Source organism: Vipera berus (assembly GCF_964194415.1).
Source record: "Vipera berus genome assembly, chromosome: 1".
Classification (NCBI taxonomy): domain Eukaryota; kingdom Metazoa; phylum Chordata; class Lepidosauria; order Squamata; family Viperidae; genus Vipera; species Vipera berus.
In genome coordinates this window covers 120459507-120472056 of record NC_138202.1, presented here as the reverse complement: position 1 = coordinate 120472056, position 12550 = coordinate 120459507, and the positions used below count along the sequence as shown (strand labels likewise).

Sequence of the window (12550 nt, the reverse complement as noted above, 5' to 3'; positions counted from 1 at the left end):
GCTGTCAGGAGGCGGAACCGACCAGGTGGTTCCGCCCCAGGCGCCTGATGGACCCAGATAAATTCCAGATGGCGCTTGGACCGATTCCCACCTCCCTCTCCCACAACCCGGTCGAGTCCTTAGTTAATGCCTGGCAACAGGCTGCTTCGGAGGCTCTCGACCGCGTTGTCCCTTTGCGGCCTCTGACCCGGCGCAAGTCCCGACTCGCCCCTTGGTTCTCCAAGGACCTGCGGGAGATGAAACGCCAGAGAAGAGGCCTAGAGAGCATTTGGAGAACCAGTCGGTCTGAGTCTGACCGAACACAGTTAAGATCCTTTTCTAGATCTTATCTTGTGGCAATGAGGGTGGCAAAGCGCGCCTACTTCACCACCCTCATTGCGTCCGCAGATAACCGCCCGGCCGCCCTATTTAGAGTGGTCCGCTCCCTTTTAAGTCAAGAGACAGGAGAGGACCCCCTACATGGACGGGCTGAGGAATTTAGTAAATATCTGGTGGACAAAATTGCTCAGATTCGGGCTGGTCTGGACTCTGACTGGGCAGTATCTAACGAGAGGAAAACGATGAAGTTGGCCGAGTACATTTGGGAAGAGTTCGATCCTGTGACTCCGGATGAAGTGGACAAGATCATGGGGAAACTAAGTGCCGCCACATGTTTGTTGGACCCGTGTCCCTCCTGGCTTGTCTATGCATCCCGGGAGGTTACACGAGGCTGGCTCCTAGCAGTTATCAATGCCTCACTGAGTGAGGGGTACTTCCCTGCCGCCTTGAAAGAGGCGGTGGTAAGGCCCCTCCTCAAGAAACCGGCACTGGACCCAGCTATTTTAAACAACTTCCATCCTGTCTCCAACCTTCGCTTCCTTGCGAAGGTCGTTGAAAGCGTGGTGGCACGACAGCTCCCTTTGAACCTGGAGGAAGCTAAATATCTAGATCCGTACCAATCGGGTTTCAGACCCGGGCACAGCACGGAGACGGCATTGGTCACACTGGTGAATGATCTCTGGCGGGCCCGAGATAGAGGTTATTCCTCTGTCCTGGTCCTATTAGATCTATCAGCGGCTTTTGATACCATCGACCATGGTATCTTACTGCGTCGTCTTGAGGGGCTGGGAGTGGGAGGCACCGTTCTGCGGTGGTTCTCCTCCTACCTCTCGGACCGTTCGCAGACGGTGTTGGCAGGAGGGCAGAGGTCAAGCCCTAGGCCCCTTAATTGTGGAGTGCCTCAGGGTTCGGTGCTCTCGCCCCTCCTGTTCAACATCTATATGAAGCCGCTGGGAGAGATCATCCGTAGCTTCGGGGTGAAATATCATCAATATGCTGATGATACCCAGCTATTCATCTCCACCCCGAACCAACCCAGTGATGCCCTCGATGTGATGTCCCGTTGCCTGGAAGCGGTACAGATTTGGATGGGAGAAAACAGGCTTCGACTCAACCCGGCCAAGACTGAGTGGCTGTACATACCGTCATCTCGTTTAGTCCAAGAGGTTCCATCTCTGACTATAGGAGGAGAGATGTTACCTCCCATTGATAGAGCACGCAATCTGGGCGTCCTCCTAGACTCACGACTCAGTTTTGAAGATCATATTGGAGTCGTGGCTAGGGGGGCATTTGCACAGATTCGTCTTATATACCAATTGCGCCCCTTTTTGGACCGAGATGCCCTACGTACAGTCACCCACGCACTCGTCACCTCCCGTATTGATTACTGTAATGCTCTCTACATGGGGCTGCCCTTGAAGACCACCCGGAGGCTTCAGCTGGTGCAGAATGCAGCTGCACGGGTTGTGATGGGAGCACCCCGATACTCCCATATTACACCCCTCCTGCGTGAGCTGCATTGGCTACCAGTTGCCCTCCGGGTGAGATTTAAGGTGCTGGTACTTACCTTTAAAGCCCTACATGGCTTAGGTCCGGGATACCTGCAGGACCATCTGCTGCCGGGAACAAATTCCCATCGTCCAGTACGCTCACACAGAGAAGGCCTCCTCAGGGTACCGTCAGCTAGGCAATGTCGGCTGGCGACCCCCAGGGGGAGGGCCTTCTCTGTGGGAGCGCCAGCCCTATGGAATCAGCTCCCCCCTGAGCTTCGGATGGCCCAAAACCTCCAATCCTTTCGCCGCGGCCTCAAAACACTCCTGTTCCACCAGGCTGACCTGGACTGACAAGCATTTTAATTAATTTATATTTAGAATTTTTATTTTTTTTTTAATTTCTTTAATTTTAATTTATTGCACAGATGATTTCAATTTTATTTTTATCTTGATTTCTGTACTTATTATATGTTTTGTTGTTAGCCGCCCTGAGTCCTTCGGGAGATAGGGCGGGATATAAATCCCATCAATAAAATAAAATAAATAAATAAATTTATAACATTATTTCTTGGGCCTCTTTTCCTTTCTTTTTCATTATGATCATAAAGGTTGAGATGAATTTACATTTTAAATCCTGTTGTGTCTATACTTTTACTTCTGTTAATTAATATGCTATAAATTTATAAAAGGAAGTATTACATTATACTGTAATGTTCTTTCTTTCATGCATTAAAATGATGTCTCTATCAATGTCATCAAAGGGCTCTGCAAATGTAAAAATTGTTTTCAGCCAAAAAAGCTTGAATTATAATAGTGTATATACTGGAAGTATGAACAATATATGTGCTTAATTAATATCAAATATGTAAGGGTTTATTATGTTCTATGTTACATATTAGAAAGTACCACTATCATGTGTGTACATTTCAGTGGATAATGTTACCACAAGATGCTTTTTCACAAGGCAACTGGACTTTCTTGTTTTTCTTTGACGACGCTTCACTTCTCATCTAAGAAGCTTCTTCAGCTCTGACAGGATGGTGGATTTATACTCCTTCCATTCCCCACCATCTAGTCAGAGCTGAAGAAGCTTCCTAGATGAGAAGCAAAACGTTTTCAAAGAAAAGCAAGAAAGTTCAGTTGTCTAAAGAAAAAGCATCTTTGGGACAACTATGACCTGGATGACTGAGAATCTCCATAGACAGTTAACACAAGAGTTAAAATGATTACACTGTCATCCTAGTCAAACACCACTATTTAGAAAAGAAGCATGCATACAAAATCCAAGTATAGATATTTCTAGAAAAAAACAGAGAAAACACAGGAAGTGAGTGTGTTAAATTTTTTGTTTGTTTTTTAAGCAGTTCTAATCTGGAGAAATGAAATTCAAATATACTGCAGATGTTCAAATCCCTATGCTGTGTTCACAAATTTAATTTTGTAACTCTTACTGACAGGTTATCAGGTATACAATGTGCCAGCCTAATCATGTCCTTCAGCTCCACATGAAACAGAGTGAAGGCAAGGACACTCACATACTATTTTAGAAATTCTTGTACATTTTTCTCAGAGACCAAACATAAAAGGATGTAGTTTAAAGATAAATGGACGATAAATTATGTACCTTTTTGAAACAGCCAGATTGCTTATCTCCACCTCCAATTCTTTAGAGAAATCATTTGTGTATTTTTCTCCAAACTTACAGATTCTAAGGATGCACAGAACTTTGTCCACTAATTTCTACAACTATGCCAGAGTTTTGGCAGGTTTCCCACTTCTAACCCTTCTGCATATACTCAAGAACATTGTTTTTCATTATCTGCTCAGTTACTAATAGATTGCCTGGAACAACAATATATAAGGCATGTATAAACAGGCTGGCATTTTCCAAAGGACAGAATGGTGATTCTTATATAATTGAGGCCTCTGTACCTGCTAATTACAAATTAAAAATCACTAATGCAATTTGGGATGCTCAGTGGAATCTTATCTACCTGATTGGTCTTCTAAATATTTTTCAAAATAATACAATTCAGTTAAGAAATGTCTTTGAAGATGTTCTGGCATTATTATGTTTTAAATAATATTTAACACCATATGGAAATTAGTTTGTATATCAGACAGAACATTCTAAAAATTTATTACACCAATTCATGTAGTATGTTCTTAAGTTTAAAGGTAAAGGTTTTCCCTGTGCAGTTGTGACCGACTCTAGAGGCGTTGCTCATCTCCGTTCCTAGCTGAGAGAGCTAGAGTTGTCCAAAGACACTTCTGTGGTCAGATGGACATCATAACTACATGCTAAGGCATGGAATGCTGGTATCTTCCCACCAAGGTTGTACCTACTTGTATTTGCATGTTTTCAAACTGCCAGGTTGGCAGCAGCTGAGACAGGAACAGGAGCTCACCCATCACATGGTACTTCGGTCCTGAACTGCCAAACATCTGGTCAACAAATCCAGTGCCTTAAACACTAGGCCACCGTGCCCCTTCCCATTTTTAAGTTTACCACATAGCAAGAGGAAAAATATTATGCAGCACAGACAAAATGTGAGCATCCAACAACAGAAGACTCAGGGATGTTTTATCAGTGCAGATCTTTCATTAGATTTTCTTGGTGAAAATGAATTAAACTTTGAATTTTAAATACAAATCAGTTATGACAATATTGACAAATACTTGCAGGCTGGCTTATATGCGAAGTAACTTGTATCTTTTTCAAGGACAGAACTGCAGCTTGTCCCTGTCCATCTTATCCATTTTCTCCCCCTTTTTATGTTCCAAAATATACTATTAAATATAATTTTGTATAGAGACTCTAATAGCCAGCATTTAGCATAAGAAGTGAGTTGATTAATTCAGCAATATAAATTTACCGGTACCATATTTTTTGTTCCTCATTTGTAGATCTCTAAGAGACAACTATATATTGATTTCTCTTTCTTTCATATGCTGGATTGAAGTTTCAAATATTAACTAATGGAATGTTATTTGAAAGATGTTTATTCAGCTACATATAGTAAGAAAGAGTGCAGAGAAGAGCAACAAAGATGATTAGGGGACTGGAGGCTAAAACATATAAGGAACGGTTGCTGGAACTGGGTATGTCTAAGTTTAATGAAAAGAAGGACTAGGGGGGACATGATAACAGTGTTCCAATATCTTTGGGTTGCTATAAAAAAAGGGAGTCAAACTACTCTCCAAAGCACCTGAAGGCAGGACAAGAAGCAATGGATGAAAACTAATCAAGGAGAGAAGGAACTTAGAACTAAGGAGAAATTTCCTAACAGATAGAACAATTAATCAGTGGAACAAATTGCCTCCAGAAATTGTGAATGCTCCCACACTGGAAGTTTTGAAGAAGAGATTGGACAACCATTTGTCTGAAATGGTAGGGTTTTCTGCCTGAGCAGGGGGTTAGACTAAAGACCTCCAACATCCCTTCCAACTCTGTTATTCTATTCTATTCTATTCTATTCTATTCTATTCTATTCTATTCTATTCTATTCTATTCTATTCTATTCTATTCTATTCTATTCTAATTCTAATTCTAATTCTAATTCTACTTTACTCATCTGTCTGGGATGTTTTAATTATAGATACTTGCAACTCTGACTCAATGTTCTTTACAATTCCATGATTTTGTTATTCTATAAATATTATCATTATTTTTGACAATTTCAAGACAGGAAGATCTTCAGGAGAAAAATGACAGAAGACAAATCATAGAAGATGCTGGTTAACTTATGGTCATTGTGCACTTGTGGATTTTGCTATGACTATTCATTAAGATTAGCATACTTATTATAGTAACTGGAACAACCCTCAAGTTAATGACAGCAACAGGAGAACAGCTTGTTATGTCTAAAATTCATAAATTCTTGGAAACCAAACTAAAAGTAATCTTTCAACAAAATGCTCTTATCTATTATGTTACTTGGCATTAAAACATTTGTAATCTAGGAATTCTTTTTCTTGGAAAATGCACATATAACTTTCCTACTACAAGGCAGCTGTGTTTTTAAATAGGCAAGGATAAAGATAAATAATGGAGCATCTATGTTTCTCCAAAGAGAATGCATATTTTACACATTTCAAAAATAATAACAGCTTTATAAGAACTATTCAGAAAGAAACAGGCAATCTAGATTCAAGTGAATATGCCAGGGTAAAAATTCTTTAGATCAGGAGTCCTCAACCTGTGGTTCGTGGCCCACTACTGGGCCGTGGCCCACTACTGGGCCGTGGCCTACTGGCCATGGTGTGCACGTTTGTGTGCACGCGCACCCCCACTCACATTAGCACTGCTGCCATGGTGAAAACAGGGCACTGCATGGCAAAATCAGGGCACCATGTGGTGAGAATGGGGCACCGCACAGCAAAAATGGGGTGGAGCTAGCACCCACACAGTAAAAAGGGGTGGTGCTAGCGAGTGTCACATGGGCGCCAGCACTGCCCTGTTTGCATCGCGCATGCTCGCAGCCCCTTGTGTGTGCGCATGTGCATAAAATGCTTCCCCCTCCCTTTCCCTCCAGTCTGCCAACCAAGAAAGTTTTGAGACCTCTGCTTTAGGTATTACAACCCAAGTAAGATGTACCAACTTGGGAACACAGTTAATGAAACAATCTGCAAATATAAATCTGTTCCATGAGAACAGATTGGTAACCAGAGTTCTCAATAGGGTCTGAGCTGACTTGATGATCTATCATATAGCCATAGACAAAAATGGGGAGATTAAATTTGTATGACTAATTGAAGACTGCAGCATAGTCCCTCCTCTTCTTTTCAGGTTAAAAACAAAGCTATAATTTCAGTATTTGTCATTTTATTAGAATTATCTCTCGAGTCAGAAAAGTTCTCACTAAATAAGTATAGTTTACATTTCTTCAATAACCAGTTGTAAATCCCCAGAGAGGTCCAGAAGAAAAGACAATTAAGTATAAAAAAAGCTTGATCTTTCTTGTTTTTAACTATGCCAGATGGTTGATCGTGGGAGGCCTCAGATAATTCACCTTGGAAAATGTCTAAAGAAATACAGTAGTAATCATAAAATGTGTGAATCTCACTCAAGCCAATGCAATTATGAAGGCGACAAGTTTAAGTCATTAACATCTAGACTGCAAGTTAATGGTTCGTTTTTCAAAATGATCAAGTTGTTCAGAAATTATATTAATTAAAAATATCCTTTGATATGATCATCTAAAAAGAACTTATCTTTTCCACATTTTAAAAATAAGAGAAGCTTTAAAAGAGCCATCCACATCAAACAATCCTAGATTCACAACAAGAATTAAACCACAGAAAGAAAATTCATCCTCTTCCTTGCCTATTACTGGGGAATGATATATTAAATCATTGTAGGGGGGATCAGTCTTCCTAATAATTTCTATATCAGGTACAATGACTGATAGTCCTAGATTCAATTGCTTTATTTATAGAGGTCACAACATTGACTCATTAAAATAGAAAATTTAAATAAACACAAGTATGTTTTGCACTGATCATAGCTAACCAAATTTATGATTATAATTGGTTATTATAATTGTAAACTAGTATAATTGGCAACCAGTATAATTCTTTCTCCAGATTCTCTCAATTTGGAATCAACCAAAGTCTTATAATTGTCCATTGATATTACAGTTTCTGCTTATACATTTTTTTTGCACACATGAAAGGATTTATTTAGCGTATTTGTAAACAAAGAAGACTGAATTAAACACAAATACAAACCTGTCATGCTATTCCTTCTGGGACAAGCATTGTTATGTAATTCTCAGTTTTTGCTAGTAGCAAAAGAAATTAAATGTGGAAGAAAAGGAAATCTAATAATTTAAATCTAGTTTACACCACCACCATTTGCTATTCTTCATATCTCCCTATTTTTGCAAAGCATCCTTGCTTCTACTATGTCCTAATAATTCATATCAATACTAATTCATATACTAACTTTGTTCGTTACCTTTTCTGCTTTTCCTGAGGATCTCAATCCCATCCAACCAAGCCTTCCTCAGTCTTTCTTTTCATTTCAACTCACATTTCCTTCCTATGTTTGTTTCTTGATGCAGTCATGGCCAAACTTCAGTGTACTTGTTTCATACTGATCAATCTTCTTTTCATATTCATTCTGCAATCATTCATTCTTTGCCCTATCTCTTACTTTATCACACATACTTAATTCTTCAGTAATCATCCCCACTGAATTCAGTTTCTTTTTATGCTTCTCTTGACATAAAGGTAAAGGTAAAGGTTCCCCCGCACATGCGTGATAGTCGTTTCCGACTCTAGGGGCCGGTGCTCATCTCCGTTTCAAAGCCGAAGAGCCAGCGTTTGTCCGAGGACGTCTCCGTGGTCATGTGGCCAGCATGACTAGACGCCAAAGGCGCACGGAACGCTGTTACCTTCCCACCGTAGTGGTCCCTCTTTTTCTACTTGCATTTTACGTGCTTTCGAACTGCTAGGTTGGCAGAAGCTGGGACGAGTAACAGGCGCTCACTCTTGACATACCCGATCCTTAATTCCACATGACAAAATTGGAAGGAATACTATATGCGGTCATTTTTACTTTGACGTATGTTTCTTGAATAGCCCTTTTGCCTATGTAATGGTTCTTGTAAGTTACACTGAGAGCTTCTGCACAAGAGAAATTCCCTGTGTGTCTAATCACACTTGGCCAAATAAAGTAGTTTTTGTTTCTATCTAAGTCATCTTCCTTATTTTGTACAATATTTTTTACTGAAAAGTAGTTTTGATCTATACATCGCCCACTCACCATAAAGCCGAGCGGCATTTTCAAGATTTTGTTCATCTTACTTTCCATAGATTTTCAAGTAGAATTCTGCCAAATACCCTTCTAGCACAATTAATAATGCTCCTCTAGTTTTTGTACTCATTCTTATTAACTTTCCCTTTTTGTGCTCAGTTCTGTTAACTTTCTTTTTGGATAAAGATATACCGGCATTATTGCAACCACCAGGGACAAATGCAGTCTTCACAGACAAATAAGTTACACAGTTGGTCCATAAGCAAGCCACATTCATGAGATAAAAGGATATACTGTACATACATACACGTATAAGCCAAGATAGAAATTCTGTACAGTTTACTTGTAAGGGAGCCCAATTAAATAGAATTCTAGTAAAACCAAACAAAATTACTGAATTGGATTACGACTTAGTCATTAGATCTTCAAGTATTCATTTTCTGTATTTTATCAACTGTGATTGAATTTCATTGCTGAAATCAAAGCTGAGTTTCAATATTTACACTTGAAGGACGTATTTGGCTCCCAGTTAGCTTTTTATTGGCCAAAAAAAATATTAGGCTTCAAGATTTTATTATTCAGAAAAGTCTTTATTTTTTACCACTCCAATGCTAGCAATATTATTTGGGGCAATAATCTACCTCTTCTAGTTGTCTTAGTGTATTGTCTTGCATCACAATCACATTCTGCATATACACCATCAGTTTGAATATACTATCCCTCTGGATTAAAGGCTGTGTTCCTTCCTTACTTTTACATGACAGACAAAGCAACCAAGTGGATAGAATATACAGTAGTTTTAATTTCTTTTCAACTTGTTGGATGGCCTTGGAAAAGCTGCTCTACAAATAAAACTAAGTGACAGACATGGACAAGGAACAGCATAGCCAAGATAATTAATCCATAAAGGCAAAAGTTAAAGAAGAAAAAAAGTTTCTAAATTATCCTAAATAACTGTCTTCTGGGCTGTTAAAAATGTAGTATTTTTTCTGACTATGACCATGTCCTTATCAATGATTTATATTATTTCAAACTTTACATTTCTCCAACATTGCTGAGTGACACTTTAAGGTAAATTTCCTCCAACCTGAGCATAAATCCTGGTAACAGCATGAACTAATTCAAGTAGTTTCCTTGACAGGAATACAGAGAATTTGCTATTGCTATATATATATATATATATATATATATATATATATATATATATATATATATATATATATATATATATATATATATATTCTGAATATTTCCTAGAGTTCTTCTGTCCATCTATGCTCAAATAAGGCTGGTTTTATGACCAACTAAGGTTATGATAAAAATACTGCACTCTACGTATGTGGGGAAGTGTCAATATAAACTCATCATGTAAAGGAACAGCTTGATGGCAGAATAAAGCCAAGGTGAATACTAATTCAGACAATACCCATTGGGCTGTATTAGAACTGGGCAAAACTAACAATGGGATCTGGGAATTGCTAATTAAAAAAAATATCTCAGGAACAAACCAACTCCAAATTGGACACTGTAATTCTAAACTACATTCAGTAATCCCCAAAAGGCATACAGATTTGAGTGTCTTGTGTCAATGCTCCGCATACATCTTATACTAAAAATAGATTATAGTTACATAAAATAAATATCACACACATATTCATATACATCTTATACTAGAAACAAATTATAGTTACATAAAATAAATATTACATACACAGGGCTTGGAAATCTCCCTTTTCATATATAATCCACTCAAAAAATTCAGAACTGCCATTTTTATTTTATATTTCACATCCAAAACCTTTTTTCATGGATTACTTAAAATTATATGTTACCTCAGTCAGATGACTCTAAGCACCTGCTGTCAGTTACTGGGGAAAACATCACAAATCAGTGTATCTCTTCTTCAATATCCAAAATCTCTGTGGGGAAAAAAACCCATTAATTTGACATTTTTTTCTGAAAATCTCCAAGGAAAGTGCCACCCTCACCTCAGTAGGCAAGCTGTTCCAACCAAACAGAGCCATAACAGAGGATGCTCACTTCCATGCTCCCATCCATGACACCTAGAAGTGGATAGGGACTCATAACACACATACCCTATTATTGGGTGAGCAGTCTACATAGAAGAAAAGGTCTTGAAAGGTACTTAGTAATTTTATTTTATTTTATCTTTAAGATCCACCCCCCATCCGAGCTATGCTAAGTTGGCCTCTGGTGAACCAGCAAAGTATTTAAGGTTAATCTTGCATCATATGCAGTTTTGTAAACAGTTTTCCAGAGGCAAAAATCATAATCAGGATTAGAAAGACAAAATAAGTCCTGGGTTGTACTTTCCTCTAATACAGAGGGGTGCAAGGGAAAAAATTAAAGGTTTTCTGTGATGGCAAACAAGTAGCTTCTAGATTACAAATGTCTATATATGACCAAAGGATGTGGCTTCTTGGACAAAATGAGTTTTTCCCTAGAGACAGTAGACTTCACTGTATCTGTAATGTAAGATGGTTTGTCTGACACAAAAAGATCCATACACAAAATCTACTCCATTATAATTTGTAGGAGCACTGCCAGGCATTTAAAATGTTCATAGTACTGATCCATAAGTCACACAATTGCCTTAAAAATATTCCAGCAAAGATGGAAATGCTGAAATACTACAATTTAATATTTCATAATATTAAATTTCCATTTTTAAATATAATTAAACTATTTAATTAAATTGTAGTCCAAAATCATATATCCCAAAGGATAACCTAGCTTCAATTTTAGTTTCCTATTGCTTACTTCTTTTCATTTTAAACATTTGGAAGGATTTAAACTTCTATGCTTAAAAATATTCTGTAACTCAAAACTGTTTTCGAGGGTGAGTGGGTTCTTTCTTTTTGTTCTCTTCAGTCTACATATAAGAGGCTCTTTTTTGTAAATTATAGCAATAACAATAAAAATGAATTTTTAAAAACTTAAAAGTATTCATGGAAGTATTAACTATTAAAAGGTTTTATATTGATAAAGACCTAACAGCCAAAGGAGAAAATCTAGATGCTACCAGAAAGATATTTTTGCACAGCGCTGCTACAATGTATCAGGGTTTCTGTTACAAACACTTGGAAAAACTACTTGCAAACAATCTTGACCTTGAGAAAATGTTTGTGAAAACAAAAAAAGGCTGGTGGATTTAAAGATTTGTTATTACAGCAGACCCAAAAGAAGACTGAATAAAGTAAGTTGCACTACAGAATGGACACAAAATTAGCTGTCTAAACTGATTTTATGGTTCACAAATAACTGCATGTGATTTTCCAATGCAATGTTATAGCCAAGGAGATTAAAATAAAAATGAAATAGGACATTAAAAAATTACCCATTTTCAGTATCAGATATCAATTAGAAAATTATATACTGTAGTGCTCTGTGTTTAACTGAATCTAGAAAATTAGAAAAAACATAATACATTTTTTTCTGTAATAAAAGCAATAAATGAAGATAAGAGATGACTAAGCTATTTAAAAAAACACCTATATATACAGTATATTAACCAAGAAGTCATTTCAAGAGGAAATGGATGCAATGAATTTATTTCAACTAAAGTAGACAGTGTTAGCAATTTCACCTAGCACACCTCAGAAAAGAGAATGGGTTTTATATACTCTGCAGCCTTTATCTTAAGTATAAAAAAGCTATTTTGTTCACTTCTTTTTTTAAAAGAAGAATTTGCACTTGTTAAACTTTTAATAGGGTTAAACAGGGAACTTCAGAGATTAAACTGTTTATTCAGTACATATGGTCCCCATTTGCTTACACCAATATCTCTACACAATGTTTATCCTATGATAATCTGTTGATATAAATCACTGAATTTAAATCACAGACATACACACTCATGTATACACTTTTAAAGGGAAAGGAAACTATGGATTACATTAAAGGACAGAACTCAGTATTTTGTGATATGGCTCCTGATTTTTGATCCTGCAGAATTATG

At 37.7% G+C, this 12550-nt stretch overlaps 1 protein-coding gene across 3 annotated transcripts in view; it reads right to left on the bottom strand.

Annotated features, from left to right (window-relative positions):
- SPTB (spectrin beta, erythrocytic) overlaps window positions 1–10483 on the bottom strand; it is a 132998-nt gene extending 122515 nt beyond the window's left edge. For all 3 annotated transcript variants that reach the window (XM_081330966.1, XM_081330963.1, XM_081330964.1), the window contains exon 1: window positions 10404–10483. The gene's annotated coding sequence lies outside the window, so the exon portion shown is untranslated. The remainder of the gene's footprint in view (window positions 1–10403) is intronic.
- Between the last annotated feature and the right edge of the window lie 2067 nt (window positions 10484–12550).